The following is a 12,244-nucleotide window of genomic DNA, read 5'->3' on the forward strand; positions in this document are numbered from 1 at the left end:
TACACTTCGGTGACGCCATGAAGTTTTAGTCCGCCAACAGTTCCTTCTCAGAACTCCATGCGAAACGATCGTCAGGTCCACTTGTTTTATTTTTCTGCAGGATCTGGCGTTAATAATGAAGAAACAGTAGTTCGAGGGGGCCACACGCGCGAGGGCGGACTTAATTCATCTTTAAAACTTCTTTCTACAATTGAAATTATCATCATATACCGAATGTGATTTTAGCAAAGTCAGCCAAATGTATCTGATTATAAACATTTAGGGGGTCTTTCTTATCTACCAATTTGTTGCTAAGAAAGATTTCTGACCATCCTTTTTGAAAACGAAACATTCTACGGATAAGAATTTTTGCTCATCTTTGTACTATCGAAGAGTTTCAAATCACGGCCATATTTGACAGGTCACATGAACGGAATAGAAAAAACCCCTTACATTTAAAGGACATAGAACTGAAAGTTAAAATCAGTGTCAATAATAAAGAATGTCCGCATGGTTGATGCTTAGTATTATTATAAAAGTTATAGTTAGCGTAATAAACACCCGTATTTTCAGACTTCAGCAGGATTCGATTCTTACACGTTAACAATAATTCCATACATTCGCTTTTTCACGATCCCATGACACACCTTGTTTACCCCCCCCCCCAAAAAAATTTTTGCATAAGCATTGTTTTCAATTTCTCGTGGGATGATTGCACGTTATTGTAAATCCCAAGAGAAATTGAAAATGCTAATGCAAAAAATTTTGGGGGGTAAACAAGGTGTATTATGGGAACAATAAAAACAGTGAATAGGAATATTAAGAAGGCTGTGTTGTCTTTAATTCTTTAAAACAAACCGGAAAGCCTCTACCTTGTTTCCTCAAAGTTTTAGGGATTTTAAATTCTAGCATGCGGTTTGGGACTGGCACTAGTTACGCGCGTGCAATGTTAATTTTTCCGATGCAGTTGTCTTCCCAACCAAAAATTCACCATTAAGCATTACCAAACGCTGTAGAACGAGCTTGCCAACACACACCATATTTAGCAATTCCTTAGCAACTACTCTAGATCCGTTGTAAAGAAGGACCCCCTTAAAACATTCTAAAAAGAAAAGCAAATACGCGTTTAAGCTTAGAAGATCAGTAACGTGAGCGTTGCTCTTTTCAAATGATAATCGTAATGGTGGACGATTCTTGCCTCACTGCTAAATTCCTCCTGACAAATCCAGCAGGCGAGGCTGTTAACTTTGCTTGAATATTCTTCAGTCAAAGAAGACACGAACAAGACTTTCTGTTTGAGTGAGTTGCTGTTCTAAAGGTGACTTCAGCTGTTAATTTGGGCACTTTTGATAAGGCCTACGTTTTACTTCCCTTGCATGTGTTGTTTTTCATGTTTCTTCAAGTTTGACGATTGGTTAAAGTTTCTATTACAATGCTTGCACGAGTATGGCTTCTCTCCTGTATGTGTTCGCTCGTGTGTTTTGCAATTTGATGAACTGCTAAAGCACTTGTCACAATACTTGCACGTGTAGGGCTTTTCTCCTGTATGTGTTCGTTCATGCTTCTTGAAACTTTCCGAGTACTTAAAGCACTTACTACAATGCTTGCACGTAAAAGGCCTCTCATGTGTATGTATTCGTTCATGTTTCGTTCGATCCGAGCAGCGGCTAAAGCTTTTTGTACAATGTTTGCATGCAAACGGCTTTGCCCCTGTATGAGTTCGCTCATGCTCCTTGCAGCTTAATAATCGGGTAAAGCACATGTTACAATGATTGCATGTAAAGGGCTTTGCCCCTGTATGAGTTCGCTCATGCTCCTTGCAACTTAATAATCGGGTAAAGCACATGTTACAATGATTGCATGTAAAGGGCTTCTCGCCTGTGTGAATTCGCTCATGTTCCTTGCAATTTGATAAACGGCTAAAGCTCTTGTTACAATGCTTGCAAGTGTGGGGCTTTTCTCCTGTATGTGTTTGTTCATGTTTCTTGCAACTTGATGATCGGCTAAAGCACTTGTCACAATGCTTGCATTTAAAAGGCTTTTCACCTGTATGTGTTCGTTCATGTTTCGTACGATCAGTTACACGACTAAAGCCTTTCTTACAATGTTGGCAAGCAAACGGCTTTACTCCTGTATGTATTCGTTCATGTTCCTTGAAGTTTGATAAACGGCTAAAGCACTTGTCACAATGCTTGCATGAATACGGCATCTCTCCTGTATGTGTTCGTTCATGTCGCTTGCACGCTGCTGAATGGCTAAAGCACTTGTCACAATGCTTGCATGCAAACAGTTTCATTCCAGTGTGTGTTCGTTCATGTTGTTTGCAAGCTGATAAGTCGCTAAAGGGCTGGTCACAATACTTGCAGACATATGCGTATTTTGTTCTTTCAGTTCACGTTCATAAACGCTTTCTTCTTCGCTAACAGGTGCAATGAATTCCACAATTTCAATAGACATCCTTTTGGTACTTCTGTTCCTAAAAAAGACAACGGATATTTTGGCATCACAGTAATATTAATGATGATGATGATGACAAAAATAATAAATTAAAATTGTTTCTAATAATTTTTTTATCAATAGGTGCACTTTTTGCATTAAAATGGTCAAAAGCGCATTAAGAACGAAGATGTTAGTTATATTTATCTTTTGCCTTACAGAATACAGCTGTTCGAGAGGAAATAAGGTCTTACTTACAAGATTTCTTAATTAAATTTTAAATGTGAACAATTTTATAATGAAATTAAACGCTAAAATATTGTTAAAATTCATTTTAAAACTTTAAAAACTTTAAAAAAGTAGACGACGTTTCGGTGCTACTCTACGCCATTATCAAGTCAAAAGAAGTGATAGTTAAAACAAGAATATATATAACGTGAAACAATAAAAATAGTTGTGTGTCCTATGGGCATAATACGTAAAGTAAAACAATAGGAAAACTAAAATTCTAATTAAAAATAAGGAAGTGTCAAGTAAATATTTGGGCGGATAGAGTCACTCTGGTGTTCAGGGAAGGATAATGTCCCTGATGAACAGCAGAACAGCAGCAGAAGCAAGTTTGACTGCCTCGTATACGAAATGCTGTTCATCAGGGACATTAATCCTTCCCTGAACACCCAGAGTGACCATCCGCGCCTTTTACTGACACTTCCTTATTTTTAAAGATTTTGTTTTCTTTTTTACACGTTTATGCCCATAGACACACACTATTTTTATTGTTTCACGTTATATTATTCTTGTTTTAACTATCACGTCTTTGACGATAATGGCGTAGAGCCGAACGTCGTCCTTTTTAAAGTTTTTAAAGTTTTAAAATAATTTTAACAATATTTTAGCGTTTAATTTCATTATAAAATCGTTTTCAAAATCTCTGCTTTTACAAATGTGAACAAAGAACCAGATATTTCCTCTAAAAAAATAAAAAAAATAAATATATGTTTATAGTGGTCATGCACTAAGCTTCATAATCTATGGGAAATATAATTTGATTATCACAGCAGCCATTGCGTGACATCGAAATGATAACGAATTGCATTGTAAAAAACGATTCCATCTTAAATTTAAAGATGTGAATGAGTTCTCATTTAAAAATCCTTCCTGTGTCTGTTGGCTTGTCTCCTATATAGGTTTAGGAGTGATTTAGCACTCCAAAAACCATAGACGAAAGAAAAACAGACAGGGGGACTTCAGGTAGGTTTAGTAAGATTCCTTTTTTCCCATACAAATCCTTATAATTTACTGTTATGCAATGACCGCAGTGGCACACAAATTATATCTCTCATAAAGCTTGGGTTACCTGTGCTAAAAAAAATAAATATAGCTGCCAGCATTTGGCCAGCATTCGGGCAGGTGCCAATTCTTACTAGAATCCCCAGCCAACTCTAAATCATTTAACAAGCAAATCCACTCCACCCCTCCCCAGGTGGAGATTTGCAACAGAATAGCAGCCAGGACTCCTGCAGGTGACAAGTGTTATTAGAAGCCCCAACCAACTCTAAGCAAATCAACCCCACCCCTCCCCTGGTGGAGATTTGCAACAGAATAGCTGCCAGCACTCAGGCAGGTGCGAAGGTCTTACTAGAAGCCCAACCCAACTCTAAATCACACAAGCAAATCAACCCCACCCCTCCCCTGGTGGAGATTTGCAACAGAATAGCTGCCAGCACTCGGTGCCAAGGTCTTACTAGAAGCTCAAGCCAACTCTAAATCATTCAACAAGCAAATCTACCCCACCCCTCCCCTGGTGGAGATTTGCAACAGAATAGCTGCCAGCACTCGGTGCTAAGGTCTTACTAGAAGCCCAAGCCGACTCTAAATCTTTTAACAACCAAATCTACCCCACCCCTCCCCTGGTGGAGATTTTCAAAAGATTAGCCGCCAGCACTAAGGCAGGTGCCAATTCTTACTAGAATCCCCAACCAACTCTCAATCATGTAACAAGCAAATCCACCCCACCCCTCTTCAGGTGGAGATTTGCAACAGAATAGCTGTCAGCACTCAGGCAGGTGACAAGTCTTAGTAGAAGCCCCAGCCGACTCTAAATCATCATGAAAGCAATCCACCCCACCCCTCCCCTGGTGGAGATTTGCAACAGAATAGCTGCCAGCACTAAGGCAGGTGTGAAGTCTTATTGGAAACCAATGACGTGTAAAATTTTGAACTTTCTACTCACTTTCCTACATGCTGATTGTTTGCTACATGTAACTGCGTAGTAGAGTTAAGGGTATTTACACACACTCTACATGAAGTGGTTCAAAACATTTAAAATACCAGCTTTGGCAACTTTCCAAATGAACTGGTACCATAGTAATGTAAACTCTTTCCTAGAACTTAAATGATTGAAATATAAGAAAGGAAATGGTATTGTTTTGGATTCGATGTAAACTATTTACACAGCAAGGGCTACTATCCAATCAGAAGAACGCTTGTAACCACAATGTCCACACATTTTAGTAGAAGAAATTTAGTAGAATGTTCTTCAAATATCAAAAATATATTCATCAGGAAGATGGAAAGTTATGCAGATTTGTTACAAATTAAAATACTTGAAGACTGCAATACTTCTGAGTTAGCTACTGTGGTGAACAACTTGTCAAAACTGAATGTGTAGTGGTTATTTCACTGCAACCATTTCCCAACAAAAAGTAAAATACGATAACAAAAATTATACAATAACCGAGCTATTGCGTGCGTTGTGATTGGTTGATGCCTGTCAACTATTAGGGTACAGACGCACAGATGATGTCACAGGGTGGTGTGACTCGCGCACGTCTACTGTTCAGAGTTCAATAGTCCAAATCAGAGTTGTCAGCAAAGTTTTTTAAACTCACGGGGCCACAGCAAAGCAAAAAAGTTCAGCTTAATTACAAATATACAGTGAGAAATAATACGCCAAGCATAGTTCACCTTTCAAAGCATTTAACTGGGCTAAAAAAGCTTGAAGAAGACAGTGAATTATTCGAGAAATCATCGAAATCTGTATGAAAGTGTTTGACCGATGTAGTACAGTTGAAACGATGCCACGGGAAACAAATGAATGGCGGTTGAGCACTCAGGTGTATGCTTACAGATTTGAACAACTTTCCAAATGGAATAAAGGTTAGTTTTGTCATTGACTTTCAATTTTCCATTTTTCTGTTTATTTAATCCGTTTAACAGTGCTTCGTGGTTATGGAAACTTAATCGTAAATTGAAAACAACTTTAGCTCACCGGTAGCGGCATTGCTCACACTGAAGTGCACTGACAGGAGTGTTGTGTTATTGTATAAAACAAATAGATTCCATTTTGCCATTCTCCCATCCGATCCCATCCCATCTTATCTTATCTATCTTACCTTATCTTATATGTGTACAAGGTACGAGACCCACCTCACAAACATACGCATTCAACAGTAGAACTTATCAAACTGGATTATTGTAAACTTTCTTAATTAAAGAGATTTTACTGATCAGAAAATGTTTTTAAAAACAAGTAAGCTATCTTTTCTTGTCTGAACAATTTAAATAGCATTTTAACATTGATAACAGTCATGTTATCAAAATTCCAGACCCGCATTGGCTTAAAAAACATTAACATGTTTGTATCTGGTGATGCACTATATTTTCAGAAGGTTTAAGTTTCGTGAAAAGCTTGCTTAGAAATTTGACATGTAACATTTTCTTGACAGTACAATAACCCTATAATTAAAAAAAGGCAACCTCAGATTTTCTTTCTATAGATGTATACATGTAATTTTGGTGTGTTTGATACCACTTTTGGCTATCAGTTGTCCAGATGTAACACTGCAGCTCAGGATGTGCAGTCATAATAAATGGAAATCTTATGATAAAGCAATTGAATTTGAATTTATTTGTAAACATTCCCGTCACTTGCATCTAAGCATGAACCTGTGCTATCTAAACATGATCTCATTGGATATTAAATGTAGCATGATTGGTAGCCACACGTTGTTGCGGCTTCACCGCTTGCTTGTACACGCTTTATAACCTAAAAAATACCGCCAGCTACGCAGGCTACATAATTGGTCAGCAAGCGTTTGAAGTTAAGCAGACCGTTAAGCAACTTTCATGCCGAAAGGTCAACGCACTTTCCGATTTTGACATGGTGGCAAGATTGGATATCAAAACATTGGCAAAAGCAATTGCAAAAGGAGAATTAAACCATTTCTGGCTGTATTTCTTACATGTTGCGTGTGAGCAAGTTATACTGAGCTTTCAAATTAAAACATCCTTTGCTAGACTCGTTACAGCCGCCAAAAATGTAAACCTTGAAGTGATGTTCAAAACTCCAAATGAATAAGTTAGACAATCAGCGGAAGCAGTTGTGCAAGTTTGCATGCTACTTTGCCAGAATATTTTGGTGAATGAGCGACTCTGGAAACTAGAGACTCGAAACGGTATCCAGTCGTTTAGCCCCCAAGACAATTAGCCCCCAATCTGTAAATTCCCAGCCTGAAGTCGGATAGCCCTCAGTAAGACGATTAGTTGTCAAATAAAATTTGTCTTTTAACCTGGGATGAATATGATAGTTAACGCAAAGTTTAGGGGACTAATGTCTGGTCAAGTGGAAACAAAGCAAGTGAAGCTTTACTTCGAATGTAAAACTCGGGAATTCTTATAAGTTCCAAGTTTTAATATCACTCTATTTTACTGATGCCGAGGAAAATATATAATTCTTTCTTTAAAATTTACATTTCCACTTTCACATCAACTGATTTACCTCGATTTCATGGGTCCGGATAATCTGCAAGCCAGCGAGCCATTTCGGTTAGCCTAAATAGCACTTTGGCTAACCAATCATTTTACAGAGGGCTTACAGACTTATGATTAGGGGCTAGCAGACTGGGGGCTAATCGACTTGGGGGACAAACAACTTACATCCCTCGAAATTCGTGACTCAGGCTCTGAAAATTCTCAAAACAAGCTACATATTTCAGACACCGAAGTAAAGTTCAAGTATATTATGTGTGGGTATTGGGCTATTTGCTCTTGCTGCTTTATCAAATGTGTTGAACTTTAACGCTCAAAATATACAGAAGCCACGTTTTTGCTTGAGAAAACATTTCTCAGAACTCAGCTTAAGGAAAATGTTTATAATTTTAGCAGCCCAATTTGTTGAATTGCGGTCATAACGCCCCCAAGATAAAAACGCCCCCGCGACATAACGCCCCCTATGAGTCATAACGCCCTATCCTAAGACATTACGCCCCGTATAAGACATGACGCCCTTAATGTAAGAAAGCAAATTTTAATTTGTAATTTTATGATAACGATAGCAGAAAGATAATTTTTCAGTTTTCGATCGTAAAAACTGAGTTTATAGTGAGCGGGTTCTACCGATCCAAGGTTCTTATACTTTTCTATTTTTGTTATTTGCTCTTTTCATTACCTTTTTTCCCTTGCTTCATTCTTTGTTGGGTTGTTTGGATTGTGATCGGTATTCACTGTGCCATAAGTGTTCGCCATATTAGATACCAATTATAAATCGCCATACATCGCACCGTGAACAGGTAAGTATCTTTATAGTTTTTCATCTTACTACTCGTTGCTCACATGAGCGAAACCGATCGAGCAACAAAAACAGAAGAATCACAATTGCCATTAGCGGATGAATCGCAACGCAAACAGGCCAGTAAACTACTGTAGTTCATATCATTTATTGATTTTATTATATCCTCGGATCATTCTCTTCTCTCATCTTTCTCTGAATATATAGGGGGCGTTATAGATTTTGAGAAAATGCATTAGAGTAAACTGTTCTCTTTGGGTAATTGGGAGTCATAGTTTCCTTATACTGTATTTCTCCGGCCTGAACCTGGGTATAAAGTTGTGTTTATCATCGAGCCAAAATTTTTATCATCTTGTCTCAGTCTGGCGACTGACCTGCGGTTATTTCAAGCCTTATATTCTTATTCAGTAAGACATATTTAAGTTACCTCGCATTTTAAAGCATAGTTAGACATTAAAGGGATTCTAACAGACTCTCTTATTATATCTTATCTCTTACCTTTATAAAACAGCGACAACGTCTTCGACAACAAATCACATGTACGCCGCCATGACAGGGATTACACTGGAGCCCAGTCTCCGCTGTCCGGCAATTGTTTACCGAGGAACAATCTCGAGCCCAGAGTGTCTCCCGGCTCCGCGGTCCGTCAGCGGTTGGTCAGCAGTAGGGTCGCCGGTAGACACTCTGGGAAACTGAAATGTATTTCTCTTTCTCTATTGGCCCTCGCAGAACAAAAGAAATCAACACGGAAGTCTGAAAATCTTCCCCGGAAGTAAACCAAACCGGAAACCCTGGAAAAACACTTGTTTGTTTTCCATGGTCAAATGTTCAGAAATATCAGCTTAATTTTGTAAAAACACCTAAGAAATCGCGATATGGTGCTACATAAATGAAGTATTTTCTAATTCTACCCTTCTCTTTGAACGTAAAAGATACCATGAATAAAAAACGGACTTCCTTTAAGCGTCGATACTGAACGGAGATTTAAAACAACAAACGACGGCGTCACCAAGGACAAGGTCGATTGAAAACTCAATTTATAGTTGACTTACAAATCTCGCTAGAACTACTGTTTTCATTCAAATCTCCGTTCCAGTTGAAAAACTGAATATGACAGACAGTGCACGATTCAAAATAATTACTAATGACGCAGAATTTGAAGAAAAGCAATACGCATTACGCGTTGCGGTTTTGCTAAAGAAAAAGAATTGATCAAAAATTATAACACACGTGTGCACGTGCTGAGTCGCAAAAATGCTAATTACGCCTTTTCAATAGCGTGTGTGCGTTATTAATATCACCGCCATTCGACGAGGAAAAAATTGTTTGCTCGAAAACATGCAACCTATCCTAAAAAGATGCGCTTTCAGCGAGAAGCCTTTCCAATATACAAAAGTCACCAAACAAAAATATGCGAAAGTCGCCAAACAATTTTTTTTTAAAACAGAACAATAGCTTGTCCGTGCGTTGTGCAATATGTAAATTTCTTAGCCGTCCTCTGCAAAACAACAACGGACACACGCACGCAGTCTTAACAGGCGGAATCCTGGAAGGCTAACAACACCTTTGATATGAAACAAATATAGCAGAATGCTCAAGAAAGAGACTAAAGGAAATCAAAACACCAGACGCTATTTTGTTAACTCTCTCTTTAGTTAACTGCAGGACGTTATTGTTACTTTTGTTGCTTCAATAAACGCACGAGTTCCGCCGATACTGTGTTAGAAATACAGTAGTTCAACTCTCTCGATTTACTTCCGTTCTGGGAAATTTACTTCCGCTAAGAACTACGAGCATGCGCAATAAAAACCGGAAGAACAAGGTTCTTCCTGAAATCGACCTGAAATTGATCTGATCCATTCCAGTTTCCCAGAGTTCATCCCATACCGCTGACCGACTGGATGAACTCTGGGCTCGAGATTGACCGAGGAAAGGAAACGCAGGAACGTTGGAGCGCGGGAACATCGGAACACATCAAGAGGGGATGGTTACCTGTTTCAAGCTATAGGATGAGCTCAGGGATAAGCTCCGGTGGGCGAGTTCTCAATAATCCAATTTCAATATATACTCTTTTTGATGTAATGTTTTAAAAACAATTAATTTTCAGGATAAATAAAAGATTGATGACTTTTTTAACGTGCATATGAAGCGGAATTTTTTTCTGTCGCTTTTAGTTCTTCAATATGTACATAAAAACACTGTAAACATTAAAATTCTACTGAACAAAGATTCGAGCGAATTTTGCGGCTATAAAATACTGTTTTTCTGTCAAAAAAGTTGTCCAGAGACTGGGTCGAGTTTATATTGCGAAATCCTGGCTGTGACGTCACCATGGTGGTAGCTTGGTTGCGAAGGTTTTGTTTACAGTAAGCGTTTTCAGTCACCGCAGTTTAAGATCCCTTCACTGGCCATTCAGTTATAAACCTAGAACTTATTTCCCTGGAGCTTACCAAATCACACAGAGACGACGTTCGCAAAGCCAGATAAGCTTTTTAATCACCAAGGGCAAGACACATGCCCTACAGCCCGTTATAAAGTAGTAAGTGAACTACCATCATCACTAGCTAAAAGAAGGTGCTGTAGTTTGGCACATTTTGACGGGTCGGTACAAACAAGGACCCCCTCATTTTGACCCCTTTTGGACCCTATCCGGGAACCCCTATTTTTTCCAGAAAAAGATGGAATCATGATTTAAATATTTAAAATATAATTAAATTATATAAAAAATGTCAATAATGAACAAATTACCACAGCATTGGGGGGTCAAGGTATTTTGCCCAAGCTTGTGGGTTATTTAATGATTAATGAGGAAAAAAACACTAAAAATAGGGAGGGTCTTTCAAAGATTGCAAAGGAAAAAAAATCAAAAATCGACGTAGCCTCCCTCTCCTTTACATAAATTATGAACCCTTCCTAAGATTTATTTTTTTTTCGAAGTATTACAGGAATATTTTCTTGCAATTAGCGACACGTAAGACAATCATCACCTCTGATGATGATCTGTATTTGAATCATAATTTCGAGCCGGGTGAGGTTTTTTTCGAGTTCGGGTTTGGAGGAAGGGGAGGGGTAGAGAAATGCGACATATTTTTTTGAAGACACAGCAGTGCCGTTAAACAGCGAGAATCGTGTGTTAACCGAGGGGCAGGTCCAGGTATTTTTAAACCGTTTAAAAAAAATTTGGTTACTGTTTTAGCCCTAGGATTGTTATGGTGAAGCGGGGTGTGGATGCTAAAATATTTCAACTTTATTTTAGCGAGAAACACAGTTGAATCTAGATAACTCGAACCTTCCTCTTACTCAAACCTTTTCCGATTCCCCTCCAGGTTGTTTTCTTACTAATTTTACCCTCGATAACTCGAACTTCAGATATCTCGAACCTTTTTCGATTTCCCTTGAAGGTCGAGTTATCGGGATTTCAACGGTATCAACAATTTTTACACCTTACCAACTATTACTGTCCTTATTTTCTGGTTGGTTTATGTGTTTATTTTATTGGACATTCTGGTGAAGCAAGGGGTGCCTAGCTACCCAATCCAACTCTGAGAGACGTCTGTTTAGTTTATGACAAACAAGGATGAGAAATCGATTTTATTTCTTTGTAAACAATGTACTATGCAAATCACTAACAGATAGTTATTACTATAATTGGCAAGCCAATATTAATCCAATAAAACAAAAAAATGGCTAAAAAACTCGATACAGACGTTTTTTCAAGTAATTTGCGGCGTGATCAGTTCCATTTAAACAAGATGTTATTGATCGATCTTAAATAATATGAGGCTGTTTTTCTGAATTTAACTACATCTTTGTTAATTACAGTTATAAGCTTAAACTACATAAGAATAATACTTAAAAGACAACTAGGTTGACCCAAAAGTGCAGCCACATAAACAATACAAAATACAGCATAGCAATAATTCTTCGTTGAAATAATTTTCCTCCTATTACTTAAAGTCATATCGTTCCCGTCATATTTCACGAACTCCCAAAAAATATTTCCAATACCGTTAAGATAAGCTGAACTATCATTTACATATGAATTTCCAAAGCTTATTTAAGTACTTTTCGAGATAAGGAAATATGAATTGCATATATTGGAACTGTGGAATGAAGAAATAGTTTTAAAGCAGATCATTTAAGCCACTTACGTAGTTGCGAAAAAGGCCTAAAGTAAATTGCATTGCAGCGCACTTTTAAGCTAAGCGAGCCAACTGGCAGCTGGTCTGAGCTAAGCTGGATCATGAAAAAATGATACAA

The 12,244-nt window shown here is 38.0% G+C and overlaps 2 protein-coding genes, 1 long non-coding RNA gene and 1 pseudogene across 7 annotated transcripts in view; 1 reads left to right on the top strand and 3 right to left on the bottom strand.

Annotated features, from left to right (window-relative positions):
- Positions 1–8,548, bottom strand: part of LOC144655393 (uncharacterized) — a 200,824-nt gene extending 192,276 nt beyond the window's left edge. The window contains exons 1-2 of one of the 3 annotated variants that reach the window (XR_013571084.1): positions 8,483–8,548; positions 179–2,455 (exon numbers count right to left, since the gene is read on the bottom strand). The gene's annotated coding sequence lies outside the window, so the exon portion shown is untranslated. The remainder of the gene's footprint in view (positions 1–178; positions 2,456–8,482) is intronic. The other 2 variants (XM_078515641.1, XM_078515642.1) reach the window with 2 other exon arrangements.
- LOC144655431 (uncharacterized) overlaps positions 1–10,121 on the top strand; it is a 34,228-nt gene extending 24,107 nt beyond the window's left edge. For both annotated transcript variants that reach the window (XR_013571100.1, XR_013571099.1), the window contains 2 exons: positions 8,496–8,578; positions 9,904–10,121. This is a non-coding gene — a long non-coding RNA (uncharacterized LOC144655431). The remainder of the gene's footprint in view (positions 1–8,495; positions 8,579–9,903) is intronic.
- Positions 1–12,244, bottom strand: part of LOC144655389 (uncharacterized) — a 170,230-nt pseudogene that overhangs the window by 115,740 nt on the left and 42,246 nt on the right. The window lies entirely within an intron of this gene.
- The window catches only part of LOC144655385 (kelch-like protein 7), an 83,434-nt gene that overhangs the window by 29,416 nt on the left and 41,774 nt on the right, over positions 1–12,244 (bottom strand). The window lies entirely within an intron of this gene.

This window comes from Oculina patagonica, chromosome 5, assembly GCF_052425735.1.
Source record: "Oculina patagonica isolate OP01 chromosome 5, crgOcupat, whole genome shotgun sequence".
Classification (NCBI taxonomy): domain Eukaryota; kingdom Metazoa; phylum Cnidaria; class Anthozoa; order Scleractinia; family Oculinidae; genus Oculina; species Oculina patagonica.